The sequence below is a fragment of the Crassostrea angulata genome, chromosome 2, assembly GCF_025612915.1.
Source record: "Crassostrea angulata isolate pt1a10 chromosome 2, ASM2561291v2, whole genome shotgun sequence".
Taxonomy (NCBI): domain Eukaryota; kingdom Metazoa; phylum Mollusca; class Bivalvia; order Ostreida; family Ostreidae; genus Magallana; species Magallana angulata.
Window position 1 is genome coordinate 69709876 of NC_069112.1, and position 19385 is coordinate 69729260.

The 19385-nt window shown below is 35.4% G+C and overlaps 1 long non-coding RNA gene and 1 pseudogene across 2 annotated transcripts; both read right to left on the minus strand.

The window, feature by feature from the left end:
* Positions 1 to 7323: 7323 nt before the first annotated feature.
* On the minus strand, positions 7324 to 10351 carry LOC128174788 (uncharacterized; annotated as a pseudogene).
* Positions 10352 to 11994: 1643 nt separating this feature from the next.
* LOC128173358 (uncharacterized) lies at positions 11995 to 15521 on the minus strand. 2 transcript variants are annotated; one of them, XR_008242485.1, is made up of 5 exons: positions 14901 to 15521; positions 13168 to 14611; positions 12711 to 12880; positions 12377 to 12460; positions 11995 to 12219 (listed from the first exon to the last, which is right to left on the minus strand). It is a non-coding gene; the product is annotated as an uncharacterized LOC128173358 (long non-coding RNA). The 2 variants fall into 2 exon arrangements; XR_008242486.1 differs by having other exon boundaries at positions 12711 to 13069.
* Between the last annotated feature and the right edge of the window lie 3864 nt (positions 15522 to 19385).

Here is a 19385-nt window from a genome sequence, read left to right on the forward strand (position 1 = left end):
CACTTATTGAGGAACTGTTGAGTCGCATATTTTTATCAAATTATTTTCTTATCACATTTAACTGAGCGTAATTATCATTATTTGAGCGATTCGTTCGACGATACATGTAAACACGATCTGGAAAGGAATTATTCCTTTAGGAAGTTTCAATTGCACTTTGAATATTTTTAATGTATAAATTCTTAAGCATTTATAGCTAGCTAACATTTATTAATTCGATATCTTCAGGTTAATATCGGACGTCCCTGTTATCGGGCATTGAAGAAATTATATGGCACGTGAAGCAGTGTCTGTTTCCTGTATACATGTTTATCTTTTAAAATGCCGAATTGGTCGTTTATAAATTAAAGCTTTTATTACTTTGCTGACTTTAAATGAACTAAATACAGAAATCTTTTTTCTGACGTTGTCAAATGTTGCATCGAATTCTCACAGTAACTCCGTACTTGCGTACGAATTGACAAAGATGTAGCGCCGACATTTTAGCGCGCATCAATGTTATGCACCACGTTCTTGATATAATAATTATTCTTAAATGGTTTAACATGTGAAATTTATTAAATTGACATTGAAAATACATTGTTACGCCAACTTTCGTTTCGCAAAATAACTCTGAAATTTATACTCGAATCTGATTGGCTACAGGATGCAGGATAGGATAGGATAGGATAGAACTTAACTTTTATATTTCTATCATGTATCGTGCATCCTGCATCCTATCCTATCCTTCTAGGGGTTGATATTGAATGTTATTATATCCCCTGCAAACGAAGTTGGGGGGTATATAGGAATAACCTTGTCCGTCCGTCCGTCTGTCCGTCCGTCATCTGTCCGTCTGTCTGTTCAATTCGTGTCCGGTCCATATATTTGTTATGGAGAATCATTGGAAGTTCTTACTTCACACAAATATTGCTTATGACCTAAGGGTGTGTCATGACCTTGACCCAAGGTCATTCGGGCAAGGTCAAGGTCACTGGCAGAAAAAGTTCAAAATTCGTGTCCGGTCCATATCTTTTTAATGGAGAAACATTGGAAGTTCTTACTTCACACAAAGACTGCTTATGACGTAAGGGTGTTTTGTATAACCTTTGTTAGGTCATGGAGAGGTTCGCAGGCGAGTATCTCATAGTACTTGATGTTGAGCTCTGATGTTGACTTTAGAGGATGGAGACAGCAAGGTGCAGGTGGTCGAACAATCCCATGGAGAATTTCTGTCAGTTTGTCTTGCACTATTGGTTTTTTCTCATCATGCAACCATATACCTCTGCTTTCTAACTCTTCAATTATGTGTTCTTTCCTCAGGCCCTGGAATGGGTTGGCCACTCCACTTGTCATGCTTTGCCATGCTTGCCCTGAAACAACATGCTTTCTTCTTTCTTCGAGGGTCAGAGGCTCAGTGAAGTAGCATTTCATAAAATAACTGTGCTCGCTTCCTGGTACACCACATACGCAGCTGAGTTTTCCTCCTCTTTGCTGACCGCTCTCGAACTGGCGAGCTGGATTATCCCCAGTAAACACTCTAAGAATGGGTTTGATGTTTTCCACCTACTTTGTTACATTTGCAAGGTCCTCCAGTCTTGTTTCCGTGTACGTCAGCTGTTCTCTGTCGCTGCTTCCTGTAATCATTAAAAAGATATTGCTATAGTTATGGCCTCATAGCATTTCATATGTGAACTCTCTCTCTCTCTCTCTATCAATCTACAGAAAGTTTTGCTCAGACAAGCTTTGTTAATGATGCGTGTACAGGTATATTTTTTCCTGTGTGAATTTTTTTTTATCAACATTTGCAATTTTTATTTGATGTATTTTGTAGCTCAGGCAAGCATTATTTTTATTGTTTCATATTTATTTTTTTCTTTCGTGGTGAAAGGAAATTTTGGAACTATTTAAATTTTAAAAAAAATATTTTTTATGCATGATAAATAAGTTTTTGTAATCTTAAAGAGGCTGGCTGGTCACAAAAAGCCCTAAATATTTTGTATCACCCTTTAGGCTACAAATTATTATTTTGAAAAGAAAAATCCTTAAAGTTTTTGTTTCAGTTTTGATTATATTCAGAGCTCTTCAGTTCATGTACGCTTTCTAAAAAAAAAGCCATGACCATCCAGCCTTCTTCAGTGTAGATGTAGTTACTATCATTTTAATGTTAAAAAGTTGTTAATTCATGTTTGTTCTTTATCTTACCAGATAATCCAAATATGTAGGGTTGGGGTCTTGCCACAAACGACTGCACATCAATCTTTTTCATCACAGGAAATCTTTCAGCATATTCCTCATCTGTCAAAAAGTTGATGGGGTCGTATAGGAAGCATGTTATGAAGCTGACGTATCAGTGATTAAGAATATCAGAGTGGTCATGCCACACTTTGAGTTTCCATTCCTTTTCTTTCTGTTGAATCGCGTCTTTTCCATTGTGATGCTCAGCATGTTCTGGTTCCAAAATTTTTGTGCAAAAGTGTTTGAACTGTTCTTGTGTCAATTTTTCATAATCTGAGTGTCTAACAACTCCACCCTTTTCCAGTCTGTTGACTTCATTGCTGATTATGGTCTTGAGGGGTATTTTTCTGCCATGTATTTTTTCAGTTTTTTCCTGAAGATCGCCATCTGAGTTGATGAAATTTGTCTTGTAAAATTTAGGAGCAACTTCCTCACCGATGTCAAATTTTTTGCTCTGAATGTTTCTTTTATAACTCTTTTAAAGACTTTCGCAGATCTCATAGAAGGAATAGACAATCTGTATCCAATTTTCTTTTTGGATCTCCTCACTCGCCGCAATTGTTCAGTTCCGTTTGTAGAAAATGTTTTAAGATTGATGCCTTTTGAAATTGCAAACTGTTTCAAGACCTGACCACCATTTAATGGAATTGTGTTTTCTTTTTTACAACATTTATTTTTTTGGCAAGTCGTGTCCAATTTATTGGACGGTTTGATGGCATGTTTTCCAATTCATTTTCTAGAGCTTCTTGATTAACGTGGTATGATTGAAAAGGGCCATGATGTTTCTTGTTTTTCACATTTTGATTTTTCTTTTGTGCAGCTGGACTCTCTTCTTTTGAAGTAAATCCAGCAGCCAGTCTGTCTCTCTCATATTGGCTGTATGATTTCCCAGACGATAAAAAGTAATTGACATCAAAATCATCTTAGGACAAAGTTGTTTTTAATTTCTCATGGGAATTTTGTAACTTTTCTTTGTTTTGTTTTCTTTTTTCTTCGCTTGTCAGTTTTGGTGTCAAATTTAAACTTTTGGATATGGCATCTGTAAAGTTTTGCCCTGTTTTTTTCTCAAATATGGGTTTCAAAGTGTTCACCATTGCTTTGACAATGTTGATTGCACCTGTCATTGTTTTTGTACCAGTTGAGTTTAAAAAACTCTCGGTCATATCTTGGCAATTGTTAATTGCATTTTTTAGTTCTCTTGAATAAGACAAATGTAATGATGACATGCTGTGCAAGTCATATGTACATGCTCGACAGTCAGTTATACTGTGGCCTTGTTTTGCAGTTTTTGATACTTTTGCCCAGTTTTGTAGAGAAAACAATTCAACAAATTGTTTGCGGTCTCCATTCCTGTTGTTCTTTTTGTAGTATTTTGCATCAGTTACATAGTTTTGAATTCTTGGTAGACGTTTTTTAAACTTAGAGAGGGGAACATACATTTTTGGAAACCTGTGCATAATTTGATGGTACATATTGTATCGCACATCATTTGAATTCCTGCAATTTCGATTAATTGATATTTCACCGGCATCAGCATCATTTTTTTCATGATTTTCCCACCAAGTCAACAAATTGTTGTCCTTGGTGGATCGTGCAATAATCACTTTTGCAAAATTACAATAGTTCATGATTGCATTAAAAGTTCTGTTTGGTTCAAAACATAGATACTGTCAAATTTAAATGATATTAAAAAAATTTCTCACCATGATTGTTCATTTTGTCATTTTTCACTGATGCCCTTGAAAACGTCAATTGCATATATATACCTCCATTGCATTTAAGTTCTGCACCAAAAAGTGTTTTTTAAAATGAAAAATATAATTGTATTAATTTTTAATATTTTTTGGGAAATTTTTGTAAGAAAATAGCCAATAACATATTTATTTATTTAATTTAAAAAATATATTATAATATCGTGAATTTTTTTTTGAATAAATATTCTGATTATATACCTATAGAAAATTCGAAATTTATTATATGTTGATAATATTTAATAATTGAATTTACTTTGTCCCAGTTTTGTAATTTTTTTTAATGAAAGGGGGGGGGGGGGGGGTTTGTTGTTGCGTGATTTGCAGATGAGCAGATATTTTTCATGTGTAATTGATTGAAACCAGTTGTTATTATAAATTTCAAATGTATTTTGATCAAAATAAAAATATAGATATAATGCTTCTTGTATTTTTTTTTAAAATGTAGATGTGAACATGGACGTGGTACCACGTGTACAGTATAGTGGACATATAAACCTTCAGTATTTTTATCTCTGTTGAAAGATTTGTGAATAAAAAAAAATTTCCAAGAAGTTGAAAGAATTTAAACTCTTAAAATATCGAAGGAGGAACAAAGAAAGAAAACAGCAGTGTGAATTTCTAGAGTTTAATTCAGTATATCAATACATTTAGACTATTTGAATTGCGCGCCTCAGTAAGTAAACCAAGGGAGTTGTCGCCCCTGCTTCCGAGTCATTTGAGCGTTTGGGATCTGAAATAAAAATGGAGAGAATTATAAACACTGGTTTTAAATAAGTACTACAGTTGAAAGATGATGTAGAATCTTGTTGGGAAAACGTTAATATGTTGGCTTAAATGGTAAGGATTTCACAAAATGTTGGGGTCAGGTGCCTAGTTGGCGGACATACAAAATAATTGCTATTTAATTCGGAAATCCCCCCCCCCCCCCCACTCATACGAGGATACCAATTGTTTTCTATAATACATAAATGCAGCTCAGTTGGTGAGCTGACCCCAGCAATTTTCAGGTAGATTCGCCTGCGTTCTTTCTGAAACTGTTTTTCTTTGACGTGTTTAATGTCATCTTTCAACTGTAATAGGGTATTTACAATTGGCATATTGAAACCTATTATATCGAATCACGTGATTAATATGGTCACGTTACGTTTTACAGGGGATTTCCTCAGAAGCCCAACATGTGCTTAACACGACACTGCATGTTGTTTCTCCTTTCTCTCGTTATTTATATTTAATTTTAGAGTAAATATCCGATGTAATATAGGGTGCTTTGTCATTGTGGACAGCCTTAACATAGCTTCGTATAGAGATTTTTAAGTGTTTATCACAAAGTATCTTGTTTTTCAACCACACACTTACACATGTTTTCCATTCCAAGTAAAATAAAACATGTAATTATGTCGTCCCTTTTCTCTTCTTTGCTCCGCTTCCTGGGGTGTAAGTCGTTCCCCTAGCAGGAATTCTCCTTTCATGAAACTTTGAGTAGCAAATACTCCAAATCCTAAAATAAATATAAATATATAAAATATATCATTTATAAAAAGGTGGTTCGTGGAAAGGTATTTTCGTTGGTAGTGTAATCAGGATAATTTTGTTGTTAAAATTCTACGGGTATTTATAAATCATTGAACTGATAATAACATTTTTCATTAAGTTTTCGGCAACTGGAATTTATATCACAATTTTAGATGGATCCTCTCAGGTTGCACACCACTGTTAACTTAATTTTTACTATATATTCTTATTCAAAATTACGCAACTATAGACACGGGTAGCGAGTTTAAAACAAACTTCTGGGAAAATACCTCTTTACAACTTTTTTAAAAACAATTGTTCCTGACCAATCTAGTAGCTAAAAACACACCCATCGACAAAGGCACGAGTTTTGTTTACATCAATGTTACACATGTGCTTGAAAATCATGTCCGAGCCCTTTCACCCTCTGCCTAAACAACTGGCATCGAAAATTCAAGTGATGATTTTTACAAAGGTGAGAAAATCAGGCATTGTACACGTTGTTTTCCATCTCATAAAAAAGTACATTCCTTGTTGCTGGCGGAAAACCCCTATCAAGAACAAGAGGTCCAAATGGGCCACATCGCTCACCTGAGCAACACTGGCTTTATATGGGCATTCAAAGGATATTGTGCCATGTGGCCCCTCAGTAGATTAACAAAAAATGAATATCCGAATTTTCACTTATTTTTGCATATACTTAATCTTTGACATATTTATCTGGAATACCATTTTTACCAAAATAAGATCATATGCAATATAAATAACTAAATTTTCAGTTGGTGTTTACGGTTAACTTCCAGTTCCCTTTATTTTAACCCCACCACCAATCACTTTATAAAACGATTAAAATGCATGAGAGCATAAGGGTACATTTTCTCCCTCCACTACTTACTAGTTATTGTATTTTTAAAAATTCTATATGTGAAAGAAGAAAAGTGTCGTTTTCATTTACTGGTGTTTGAATAACTATCAAAAATTTGTGTAGATTTTAGGCAATTAATCGTTCAAGAAGGGGCACCAGAAAGTAGTTACAGCATATCATCCTTTTAGCAAGACATTTCTATTGATCAACCAAAATTTCAGCGTCAATCGTAGAACTATAAGCAAAATACATAGCTTGGTTTGAGTCACGTTTTTGTTCACATGAGTTTATTACATTCAAGTTAAGCAGTCGATTACGGACAAATCTTCCCGTATTTCTTACAATAGAACAAGTCCAAAATTCAGAGGAGACAAAAGCATTTAGAATCGTCCATCAAAGCAGACTACAGATCATTAGATATTCAGCTACGTTTAAAAATATATACGGATCGTTTAAGTATCCTTCTTTAAAAATGATTGTCACCTAATGAATCTGAATTATTTAACTTTAAAGCATGTACCTGTGTTGAGTTTCTGCTAGGAATAGGAAAACTGTGCAACCACGAACATGTAACCCCCTCCCCTAATTTATACACCACAAAGCTTGGGGATTAGGATAAAATAGTTATTTAAAAAATGAATTCAATATTTATTTATTTTATAAGAAATAAAATGGTTTGGGGCAGTTTACGCAAAAGAATATGATAAAGACAAGTTAAATATACATTTCTGAGCGGACCGTTTCCGCCCCCTTTTAAACACTCCAATGAAAATAAGAACATAAAACATTCATTTCGGAGCGGACAGTTTCCGCCCCCGATGAAACACTCCTCATTATCTACTCGTGTAAATACTGTTCATATACGTCCACATCATCTCTGATTTTCTTTGGGAGCAATCCGGACGGTGTGAGAGAAAATCCCGATGTCCAGATCTGAGATCTGGAGACTGTCTCAGTCCAGGGCTCAGTCTTCCCTCATGCGCCCTTGACACGCCTAGTACACGGACTCCAAGCAGTCGTCTTGGATCCCTTGTACCACCTCACAGTCACTTGTTGACAATCATTACCCAGAATGCAGCAGACTTGAGGCCAATCTCCTGCATACTTTGGAATGTCCACCGGAACAAAATCGTCTACCTGGATCTCTTGTGTTGAGTTTCTTGGTCCGCAGGCCTTTCCTATAATGACCTAAATAGAAATATTTAAAATGAGTTACTATTCTGTAACGTAGGAGTTTTGTTATTGAATGTGCATGTATAAGTGTATAATGAGGGCACATCTTCGTCATCGCCGAAATCAAAGACGCTCGCACTGTCCAGAGAATTTGGTTCTGAAAGACAGAAATACCTTACTTTTTAAAGTTTATTCACACACAAACACACACAGAGAAAAGTAGCGTACAGTACCTGCTTTAGAGTCGAAGATTTCTTCAATGAACCACTATGTGTAATTGCCTAAAAATACATGTAACAGTTTGTGAGTATGTACTTAAACAACAATAATGACTGATATCATCATAATTAATAATGAAGATGATTATTATCAACAAAAATATTGTGCCTATAAAATTCAGCTCAAATAAATAAATACCTATTTCATCGTAGTTTTCAAAAAATGACCTCCACCATTCTTTGTCGCCCTCTTTAGCAAAATATGTAAAACTTGCCCTGACATCTCCCTCCAGCTTCTCGATGTTAGAAGCTATCTCCGTGTAGTCCCTCTCTACGACGTCTGGCGAGTCCTCTACCTGCGTCTTCAGAAGATACTCCCCAGTAGCATTCAGAGTCTTAAAAATAAGATACATATACATTTTGTTTTTTGAATACGAGTAACATATGACTTATGTTTTATCTCAGTTATCTGTGTGTTTGCGTGCGCGCGCGAGAGAGAGAGAAAGAAAGAGAGAGGGGGTGTTGCCATATACCATAAAAAGTGAATTGACAAAAAACCTTACACAGGTCGAGACCACTATATTTTGTGACGTCGGCATGCATTTGCATACTAAATTAGCAATCTTTTTACTTTTATCGACTAACCAATTAAGTGAATGAGTTGCAAGGCATTGTGGGCTACTATAAGTTTCAGTGTATACAAAGCTCATTGAAAATACATACCATTTTGAATTGTCCTTTGGAAACTCATTTTGCATGATTTTTCAGAATTTATGAAATTAATATGAACAATTATGTCTGAACTTCAATTTCTATGCTCACATTTAAAAAAAATATTGCATATGAGGACTGATATCAACCTATTAAAATGCCCATTGTCAATGTTCAAAAGAGAGGTACGTCCTATTGAATTAAAAGCAGTGAGTACCGTTTTTTCACGTGATAGCCCATATTTGGGACAAATTTAGTAGAATGCGCTTTGATATTTTCTTCAGTGACGTTCATCAGAATGCTTAACAGACAAAATACAATACGCTGCATAGCTTGCGCTTCTGCATTTGTATATTTGTGCATTTCTACTACCGTGGCTATTCATGTATGTTAAAAATGTACAGTTACCTGTATTTTTTTTCTAGTGTACAATGATAAAGTCTCCAAAACACAATCGGCGGTTTTTCTTACCAAAATCTGTTTGTATTTTTATGCGTATGTTTGTCAGTCGCTTGATACTGATCATTTTTTGAGGCAACTATTGATCAACTAAAACAACGATATTTTTCATTGTGAGCATGGAACAAATTTAATGGTAGGTAATATTTCCTGTTTTAACTTCTAAAGTAAAAATCAATATGTACAAACATTCCGGCAAGCAATTAAATATTGTGAATAAAACGGACAAAAACTACGTGCGTTTGTTGAATCGTAAACACGTTGTAAACCGTCATGTATTGCAACTCATTCACTGGATTGGAGAATCTGTTTGACGTAAATACTGTCACGTGTTAAATAAAGCTATCCATATAAGGTAGTGTACCCGACCTGTTACAACATTTGTTGACATGTGTAACTTTACGGCACGTACTTTGTCTGTAGACCACTCTTTCGAAAAAATTCTAGCCCCTGTCATTGTCATCTTTTGCGATTTTAAAAATATGTGGCTTGGAGTGGTTTTTGATGGTGTTAAGATGTGGAATAAGCCACTCGGTGATGTTGAACACCGTGGAGGTCCGTATGCTTGCTGGTGTTGGAGTATAACATTTCTCAAATCCCTCCATCAGCTTTTCCAGGGTCATTGCTGCATGTTTACACAACCAGTGGCTGAATCTGATATACTGAAAAACATTAGGACATGTCAGCTTCATTGGTGTGTTTGTTTAACGCAATATTGCTATTGCATTATCTTGCAATTTTAATAACTTTTTTAGAACACCATTTTTTCAAAGTGAGTGTTTTTATGCACATGCTTTTATTACTTTTTTGTATATAACCCCCCCCCCCCCCCCGCAACATAAAAGGGAGGGCACTTTCAAATGCAGAAAGGATAAGATGTTAAGACTGTTATTCGTACTTTGAGAACACCTGATCAATGTCTTCGTGGGTATGGCCCACCATCAAGAAGGAAACCTTGATTTTCCTAAACACACCCTTTTCCACTAGATAAGCCATGAACGCTAACAAATACCTGTTAAAGAAAATAAGCAAATGATGTTAAATACTAAGAAAAAAAAAACAACTTTTAAAAATATGGAACACTGAGATGAATTTTTGTGGTAAAAAATTGTTGCAAATCATTACCTATTCTTGTTCTCCCTCGCGCAGTTGTCCATTTGGAGATAGAGGACATTTGGAAGAGACTCCCTCAACATGTAAATGACACTCAACAAAACAGATAATGTCCGATTTGTGTATTCAAATAAATCGAAAAAGGCGTATACCCCAATCCCATGTACTATCACCCCTACCAATCGCACACGCAACCTCCACATGGCGGAGGTGAATTTACTGGCATGCACAAAGTGTGGGAGTTGAGTCTTACTCTGATCCATTCCGTCTATTATGAGTGACAGATACCTGTTTGGAAAGGATTTTGCCTTTTGCTGGTGTTTGTAGTATTTTTGACGTTCGAGACTGAAATGAAAATAATGTATTTATTATATGATGACCTTTTGCAATTGGTTGTCGTCCTTCGTCGTGCGTTGTGCTAACAATCTCTCTCTCGCTCTCTCTCTCTCTCACGAACCAACGCACGCACACACATACACAAGCACGCACAGAGAGAGAGAGAGAGAGAAAGAGAGATAACCGACTACAGGTGATCAGAAAAGCTCACTGAAACCTTCGGTTCAGGTGAGCTAAAACAGGATACGTTATTGATACAATATTGTTTGACTAGCTCGGTTTTTTTTTCAATATAACTGTACTTAATTTACAACAAAGCGTATTTTTTTCCGATAGTATACATTTACTCTAAGTTGCTGAATATCATATGTTTTGGAGGGGAAAATGAGGGGTAGGAGCCTTTTTCCTGTAATCAATCAAATGGAAAAAAAATCAAAGTGCCATATTTTTATTCAAAGTGCGTTGCCACAATGCTTACTGACACAATAAAATCATTTATCGATTTTTTTGCGGGATAAAGAGAATATCTAAATATTGTTTCTATATCGGCCATTGTATCAAACCAAGCGGTTTGTGATATTTCATTTTCCTACCGAAGTGTCATGTAGCTCTTATTTTATGACATTTTACATATATCTACAAATGGATTCATACTTCCGGTGTCGTGGTAGCGTTTGAAAATTATGCCCGAACCCAAATGATGTTTTGCTTGATGGTGTCATATAGATCTTCATTCTCAAACTAGCTACCTCTTTTGTACCACTTCCAAACAGCATTCGCCGTGCAAGACCCGGTACCGAAATACTACATTTGAATTGATCAATGTTTCGTTCGAAATAATACTTTTGCAAATTTTTAACGGCTTGTACGAAAGGTTCGACATCAAGGTTTTTGTACCAGACTAGAAAATCGCGAAAGGTTGTCATTTTCTTTTCGTTCCACACTCTTTGACAGAAAGCATACTCTTCGTCTGTAATATTGGCTTTCTTTAAACTGGAATAAAAAGCCTCGTGAGGCGGAAGTCGGTCACAATTTAGTTTGTCAGTGTCAATATAATAAAATATATTTCGTGTTTTGGAATGTAGAGACATTGAGTCGGTCCGGAGAGCACAACCAAACAATTTACAAGGTTTTAATTGATGGAAAGTTTGAGGGGTTGAAATATCACAAAATTATGATTAAAGTTAATAGCAAATCCTCAACACTTGCGTTTACAAGAAAAATGTAAATTTCCGGACATCCGGTCAGATCTATCAACCCGGAAATAGAACCAAGAAGTGAAATAATATAATTTCATAACGAACGATATACAGCATATATGATAATGATATGTACTTTAAGTCTAGTTCAGTTGTCAATAGCATTTGCAAAGTGCGGTTGTTTTCGAGCATGTCATTTTGTATCATATGCAGCAAGTCATTTTGTAACAAATATTCTTTCATGCGTCATAATAGAGAGGTACCTGAAAAATTAGAAAGATTTCGAAGCGATACTTGTAAAAAAGTTCTGAATCGAAAAGACAACTATGATCGTCACGTTAGGGATGTGCAAAGCGGAATTTAAATGTTTGTACTGCGACTACACGTTCAAGTTTTTATCTCATCGCACCGCATGTCTACATTGAGCACAGAGATAAATTATTTAAATATGAAAACTGCAGCGTTGAATATTTTGATGAGAACAAATGTCAACGACACCAGCAGACATGCAAGGTATGCTACTATATAGTTTTGATTTCTATATCTTTGTTCATGAATTTTAAAATATATTTACCGTGTCTGCAGGCGCCTGCATCCGTGCCGGTGAATCAAATGGAGTGCTTACCTTCCTCCGTCTCTGTAAATTCTATTCTCCTTCTTACCTATAGAAAATGTATGCGTATAATTTTTAAAAAAAAGTTTATATAAGTTATTTCTTTGAATGAACATTTGTAACTTAAACAATGTTACGTAATCAATATTTTACATGTTGTTTTGTTATTTCATTGTAGAGATAAAAATGTAATGAATCATACATACCCGTCTAAACATAGGGGCTCTCGGGGTTGGGTGAATTATAATCGGCCTGGCATCAAACCAAACATTTTTAGTCTAATCGTTAGTCTAAAATAACATAAAATAAATTTTAGATATCTATAAAAAATGTCCTTATATAATATTGTAGATATCGCATTTTGATCGTTTTACATTTGTCGAATGGTATTACCAAGCATTTTTATGCAAAGTATCTCTAGCTTAGAAAACTCGCGGATTCTTAGTCTTGTAAAAATATATCTTTTTTATATTTATATTTCGTATATTAAAAACATAAAGAACTTCAGAAAAGTCAATATGTTTAAAAGTTTATTATTACAAAAGGAGGTTGGAGAAATCAATAAGTCAGTTTGTTGGGTTGGCGACTCTGCCTTGTTGAACGGCGGAGTGGTCTTAGTTGAGGAGCTGGCATGACTGGTGTTGGGGGTGGTCGAACTTGAATAGGTACATCGTGGATTTTTCTCCTCACACATAGCGTCAGAATTATCACTAAAGAAAGTTAATCATTTTTAAAGTCCCTCATGACAACTGCGTCAAACTCGGCGGGTGACTGGGACTCGATCTCGATGTCCACCCGTCTCCTCAGACACCTTCTATTGATCGCACAAACAATCATCACAGAAAAAATCAAGACCACCACACCAGTCCCTCCCAGGATAACATACATCAAAGGTTTGTCTAAATAAAAGAGTGGCTTTTGAAACAACTTCAATAGTAATTTAAATAATCCATAATTGTATTTATTAAAATTTATTCATTTTATATTCAAAATTTACTTAATGCAATGACTGTTATTTCCATGGTCGTTGTAATACTGTTTGTGACCTCACTGCTGTGCTGGCCGTTCTGAAAAAAAAAGAAAGATAAATTTCAATTTTATTTACTTTTATTTTTTTTTTTAATAATATCGATAAAATTAAAAAATTTTACGATATATTTATCTGACAATTTTTTTGAATTTAAAATTATTGGTTTTTTTTTCATGACATAGATAAAAAGATAAATAAATAAAAGATATAACTACCTGGCATGTGAGGGACCCTATCCGCACCGTCGTCCAGGCGTTTACCGTGATTCAATTTTATCGATTATTATTTATTTTAGAATCAACGATAATGTATTTTTGCATGGTAAGTGGTTTCTTATATATATTTAATTAACGCACATTTTTTATAATAACTCGGACTCTCAAAAAGGATTTCGAGAAAACCCCATATGAATCATGTGTATAAAAAATATTTAGAGATACTAAGAATTCCATCAACGAACGTATCAGTAATCGAAATATTTCAGAAAAATTGTAAGGATCCAAGCAATATTAAACTCTAGTTCAACCAGACGTTCGGCTGTCTCCGTTAATCTCCGATAGGGAAATTCTCTGCTTGTCGAATATTTACGTCTGGTTGAACGATACTATTGTAAACTCTAGCGTAGGAATACATACATGTGCTACTAAAAAAATGTCTAAATTGTTTTCTACCATTGACAATCTGACTATTTTCAAGGTATCAATGAGTAGGTTTCCTTGAAAAACAATGCTTAAGAATTCATTACAGCAAATTTATCGATTATTTCCGAGAACTAAGTCTTGTCAGCGGTAATGATCTGTGCTTAGGTCCAAACACTGTTTAACTTTCGGTTTGCCAGAGTAACTGCATAGGAGAGTTGATTAAAATCAATTCCCATAAATGGAACTTCTCACTGACCAGTAGAAGTATCTATATGGGTAAAGAGACACACAGGTTTGAAAGTATGTATTAAAACCAAGTAGATCATTTCGCAGTTGACATAGTCGTTAAATTAAAATAATTCTTAAGGAAAAACAATTTATTTTATTTATAAAAGATACAAACGTTGCAGTTTCGTTAATCCACCCCCTCACCCCTTTCTAAAAGTCGAGTCACCCAGGACCCAGCGCCTCCTTTGATCTTTCCCGAAAACTGTCCCCGTCTGGCGGGGCAGCTGCACGTGTATAGGGGTGTTGTGTCATGTGTGTATATGTTTGATGGAGTGGCTTAAATACACGAGATATATTTGGGGAAGTCTGAACCTGAGCAATATTTATATTAAATACAGTACATTTAGGAATTTTAAAAAAATGCACACATATAGATACCTCAATTGATCAGGGAAATGTTTTCACATTAAGTCACTACAACCCCCCCCCCCCACCCCATTTTTCGCGTTTAAAGAAGTTTTAGGAAGAAGATGAAGCAGCATCTGAAAGAAAATATATATTTTTGTTTTCTTAAAGATTTTTTTGTTTATCCACGACATTGTTCATCAATTAATTATTCAAGGCGATTTACCATTCTAAGCTGCGCTCCGACAGAGAGCTTATTGCTTCCATGTGTAGCTCACGCAACTCCTGCATTTTAACTCATATATGACACACTTCTGTACTGACAAATGTAAGTCAATTTAGCCTTTTCATTGAAATTGAAATTAATCTCAATGTCTTATTTTACAATAAAAAAAATCTGAACTATTATTCAGGGTTAAAACTTACACTGCAGTCATAATGCATCCCTTTTTCTTTCCTTCAACATATTTGTTCTCGATAAACTCATGCGTTGGGAAGAGATTGTCAATATGTCTAGACGTACATGTCAACACTTCTCTGTTCAGGAAAATAGCCAAACTGCCTCTACAAAATAACTATATATCTATATATAAAATTACTACCAATGTGAAAATAAAAAAAAGGTTGCCCTCATCAATGCATTATGGTACTTTTAATGGCTTGGTCCCAAAAAAATTCTCTACGAAAATAACATCACTTGCAGCAACTGTTTTTTTCAAATAGTCCAATCCACACTTTGCAAAAGTTGTCCCCCTTTGCGGGGTCAACCCAAAAGTCAAAAGGGAAAAACACAACTTTTCCCTTCTTTATGCAACCAAATATTTGGGCGCCCTGTGAAGAAATCTCTCGGAATTTAATTTATTCCTTCGATGTGTGGGTTGCCCCAACTTGGGGCAATCCAAATTCTCAGCGGAAACTGATTTCTAATGTCAAATGACGAAGTTACAACCCTCTAAACTACAAAGGCTACTGTGAGAATTATATGGGTTTTTCCCCAAAGATGGCGGCCAAGGGACATATCGTTTGTAAAGTGTGGTTTGGTCTATAAGAGTTGACTGTTGTTGTATATGCTCTATTAAAGTAATTAAGGTCTTCCGTTTGCAACGGAAGACCTTTCTATTATTGTGCGGGTAACAAATTAAGATTATTCTTATTTTTATTAAACTAAAAGCAAAAAACAATCCAATATTTAAATGAAAGCTTAAAATTGTTATTAATCATTATCTAGATTGCGTTTTCAACAACTTACTCGTCAAAAGAAACCGCATCAATTACACCGCTAAACTCATCTTCCACGTCAATGTTCTACAAATAAATATGACAACCATCAATAAATATCCCAGTAGTATCTGCCAATAACAAAGGAAAATATATACTGTTCATGCGATTTCACAAAAAATGAAAAATCTTTCATAAAGATGTGTGTTAAATTTTTACCACAATACCAATTCATAACATGTGAAAGTTGACCTTTTCATCCATGAAATCAGCTTTTCAAATTATTGAACTTTCAAAATACTTTGAACTGACAGTCTGGGACAAGAAATATTTCAAATAATCAATTATAATTCCAAAACAAATTAATGACAAAAAGATTTTCCATTTTCAAAGTTACACTCTAAATGAAACATTTATAAGAAAAAAAAATGGAAGAATAACACACATATCTGTCTCACATTGATTAAAATGTTAATAAAATGCTATTGTGGTGTAAATACATGTACAACATATGCAAATAAATAAAATGAGTCTTAGATTAAACAAAGAATGTATTTCAAATACTACAACAATATACAACACAGATACATGTATATATAGATTCCATAACCACTGTTGAATGAATTGGACCACGTTCAACTCTCAACATACATTAACACTTGTCAAATGTTACAAAATATCATTAAACATGTTACCAATAGTACCTTAACTTTAGTGCTGGCGGACGAGTTCAGCGATCTCCTGTTTTGGTAAAGATCGACAATCACACACGTTATCTCAACAAAAGATCCCTCATGTATCCTCAGCGCTGATAAATCGACCCACAGCTTCAACTCTACTGTTGGTTGCGTTGCCATCCGACAATGTTATGATCTTCCTCCTTGTCTCGTCTGTATAATGCCAGATACCTAAAACACAACAATAAATAAATAAAAATGCACATTAAACATTTTAGATTTGTAATACAATATACCAAAGTGCTATGAAAAATTCCATCAATGTGACAAAGATGATAAAATGCATTTCATAACCCCAAAACCAGTAGGGCCGTTTCATGAGGGCTGGTTAATTACACTTCATATACTCCTAGCTCAAATAATAGACCCACCCAGAGCATGTAATTTACATATTGCAGTGCAGATGCACTAAAAACACACTGGGGGCCCTGCAATATTTTGGCTTTATTTTTCAAAATTTGCGCCTCATCCGCACCCCTACAGCCTCTCCCAGTCCCGAGCGAGGGAGATAAATTACAAAGCATTTGGTAAATAATTGTTTGCCCTGATGAAATTTCATCAATCGATCTGGGGTCAATCACCTTCGTTCTGAGAGACAGACCTTCTCCTAAACCCTACTGCTTGCCAGCGGAATTTCCTTAGCATCTCACAGCATGTATTAGTTTCGCATTTGCATATATGTCTATCCTAAGCATCATAGTGACACCTACATATTGCACATCATTTTTCTCAACAAGCACTCTGCTATACAGGAAATGTATCTGATAATTACTTCATTCATTTTTATTCATAAAATATCTCATCAAACAGCACCTATCACTAATTTTTTAAGAAATTTGACCGGGTCTTTAGTACGAAACTATCCCCTGCCACCTTTAACTTTAAGGAAACCCCTTTAAAATGGCCCTTTACCCCTGTTTAAAGAAATTCAGTTCTTCCGAGTAAAGAAAAACCAAAACATCATTCCGACTGCCATTCGTATATTTTTAATGAAAACTCTAAAAATCACCTTTTTTGTGTGTTTTGTGTTATGTTTTGTGCACAGGGGGTGGGGTTACATTATCAGCTCTCAGAGATACAAATAGCATAACATGTAAATTACATGTAGTGTATATGTTACCTAATATGTAGTGTTACATACTGCACATGTAATCTAAAGATGCTTTTAAGAGGAAGGAGACCAAAAAGGAGGAAAACGACAGGCTGAACCAAAAAAATGGAGCTAATTTATTACTTTTTCTTCATAAATTTTCATCTAATGACTCCAATGGAGCAAACAAAAGTGTCCCTGTTAAGCAAACAACTCTCTGACATTGTTCTATCAACAAATTATGACCTAACTCTCCTCCCTGGTCCTTTTTGATCGAGAATACTACAGATGTGTGAAGAACAACTATAGGTCAAAGGGAGGTAATTTAAACAATCACCATGACAAGACTAATCTCTGAAACTGAAATGGCTTATTTCCTTAATGCCCAAATTAAGGGAAATGTGTTTTGAAAAGGACAAGCAATGAACATCCTATCTGAATCAAGCTCAGTTCTTATCTTAGAATAACTAATATCAATGTCCACACATCCAACCCCAGCCTCACCTAACAGAATCGACATTGTAAATGACCATTTCACACCTCTAACAATGAAGACTAGCAGTTACAAGAAAAATCAGTCCAGGAAAAAGAAAGTCCTATTTAAGGCGGGACATACCTATTTACCTCCTCGGGTCTCAGCCTCTGGAAACGAAGACCAAGCAAGTACTGCATCAGGCGGCAAAGAAGTACACCAGCCACAGTGGCTTCGTCCAAGCTATGAAGAGTACTGGGGTGCGATGCATATGTCAGCGGATGACGACTCCCTCCGTCCCACCAAACTCAGGCCAGCAAAGTCTGCAAATTTTAGGTTAGAAGAAGACATAATAAGTTGTGAAGAGAAACAGTCACTAGGGTCACTGTCACAAAACTCTAGTGATCATCATTGTGAAAATCCAGCAATTAATTTTTACGTCACAAAGAGACAGGGCCTATGCATTACTGGCAGATCAAAGTGCTCAGTAGTGAGGGTAGTAGTCTGAAGTCAATATAAGGTCACCAATGACCTTGATACCTAGGTCAAGGTCAGGTCATATGAGGTCAAGGTCAGGTCACCTGGGTCACTAGGTCAAGGACAGGGTCATGTCAACTGATGTCAGGTCACTAGGCCAGGGTCAAAGACAGGGTCATGTCAACTGAGGTCGAGTTCAGGTCACCTGCTAAGGTCAGGTCACCTTGAGGTTACCTTGATAAATGAGTTCAGGGTAAAGTCCGCCTGGATAACTTTTGAGGTCACTAACGGTCTGGTGTCATCCTGAAAATTAGAACAGGCTTATGTCACCTTCAGAAGGTCACCTTGATATTTTCCTATATAAGTATGTACGGTTTATACCACAACGTGTTTTAAAACAGCAATTGATGAATTTAAGAACATAGATTATAAGAAAGAAAGAGAAAAGGGTATAAGAAATTTTCTACGGGACGGAGCAGCTGTCAAAAAATTAGTTGACAAATACATTGAAAGCAATTGGAAATCTACGACTTGTGAATTTTGTAAAAAACATTCATTGAGAACTAAACTTGTACACGAGAAGCATTGTCTCGTGAGATTGGCTATGGAGTCCGAAGTTAATCCTGAAAAAAATGTTAACGTTTTGCTTGCGTGCCTGCGATTTTGATGACATACCGTTGGAAAAACCAAGTGATTTCACAGAAGTCCTAAAACTTACCAAAGCTGATCTTGTACCAAAAGAATGCATAGAAAAGGCTTATGACTATTACCTTGATGAATGCTACAACTACGGAACAATGTTGTTTTTGTGTCCAGATGGACAGTGGCGACAACGGGATCATGTTGAAAATTGCACATGTATGAACTGTCCTATATATACCGCATTGTCAGAAAAGCCATTTGTAGATACATGAAAA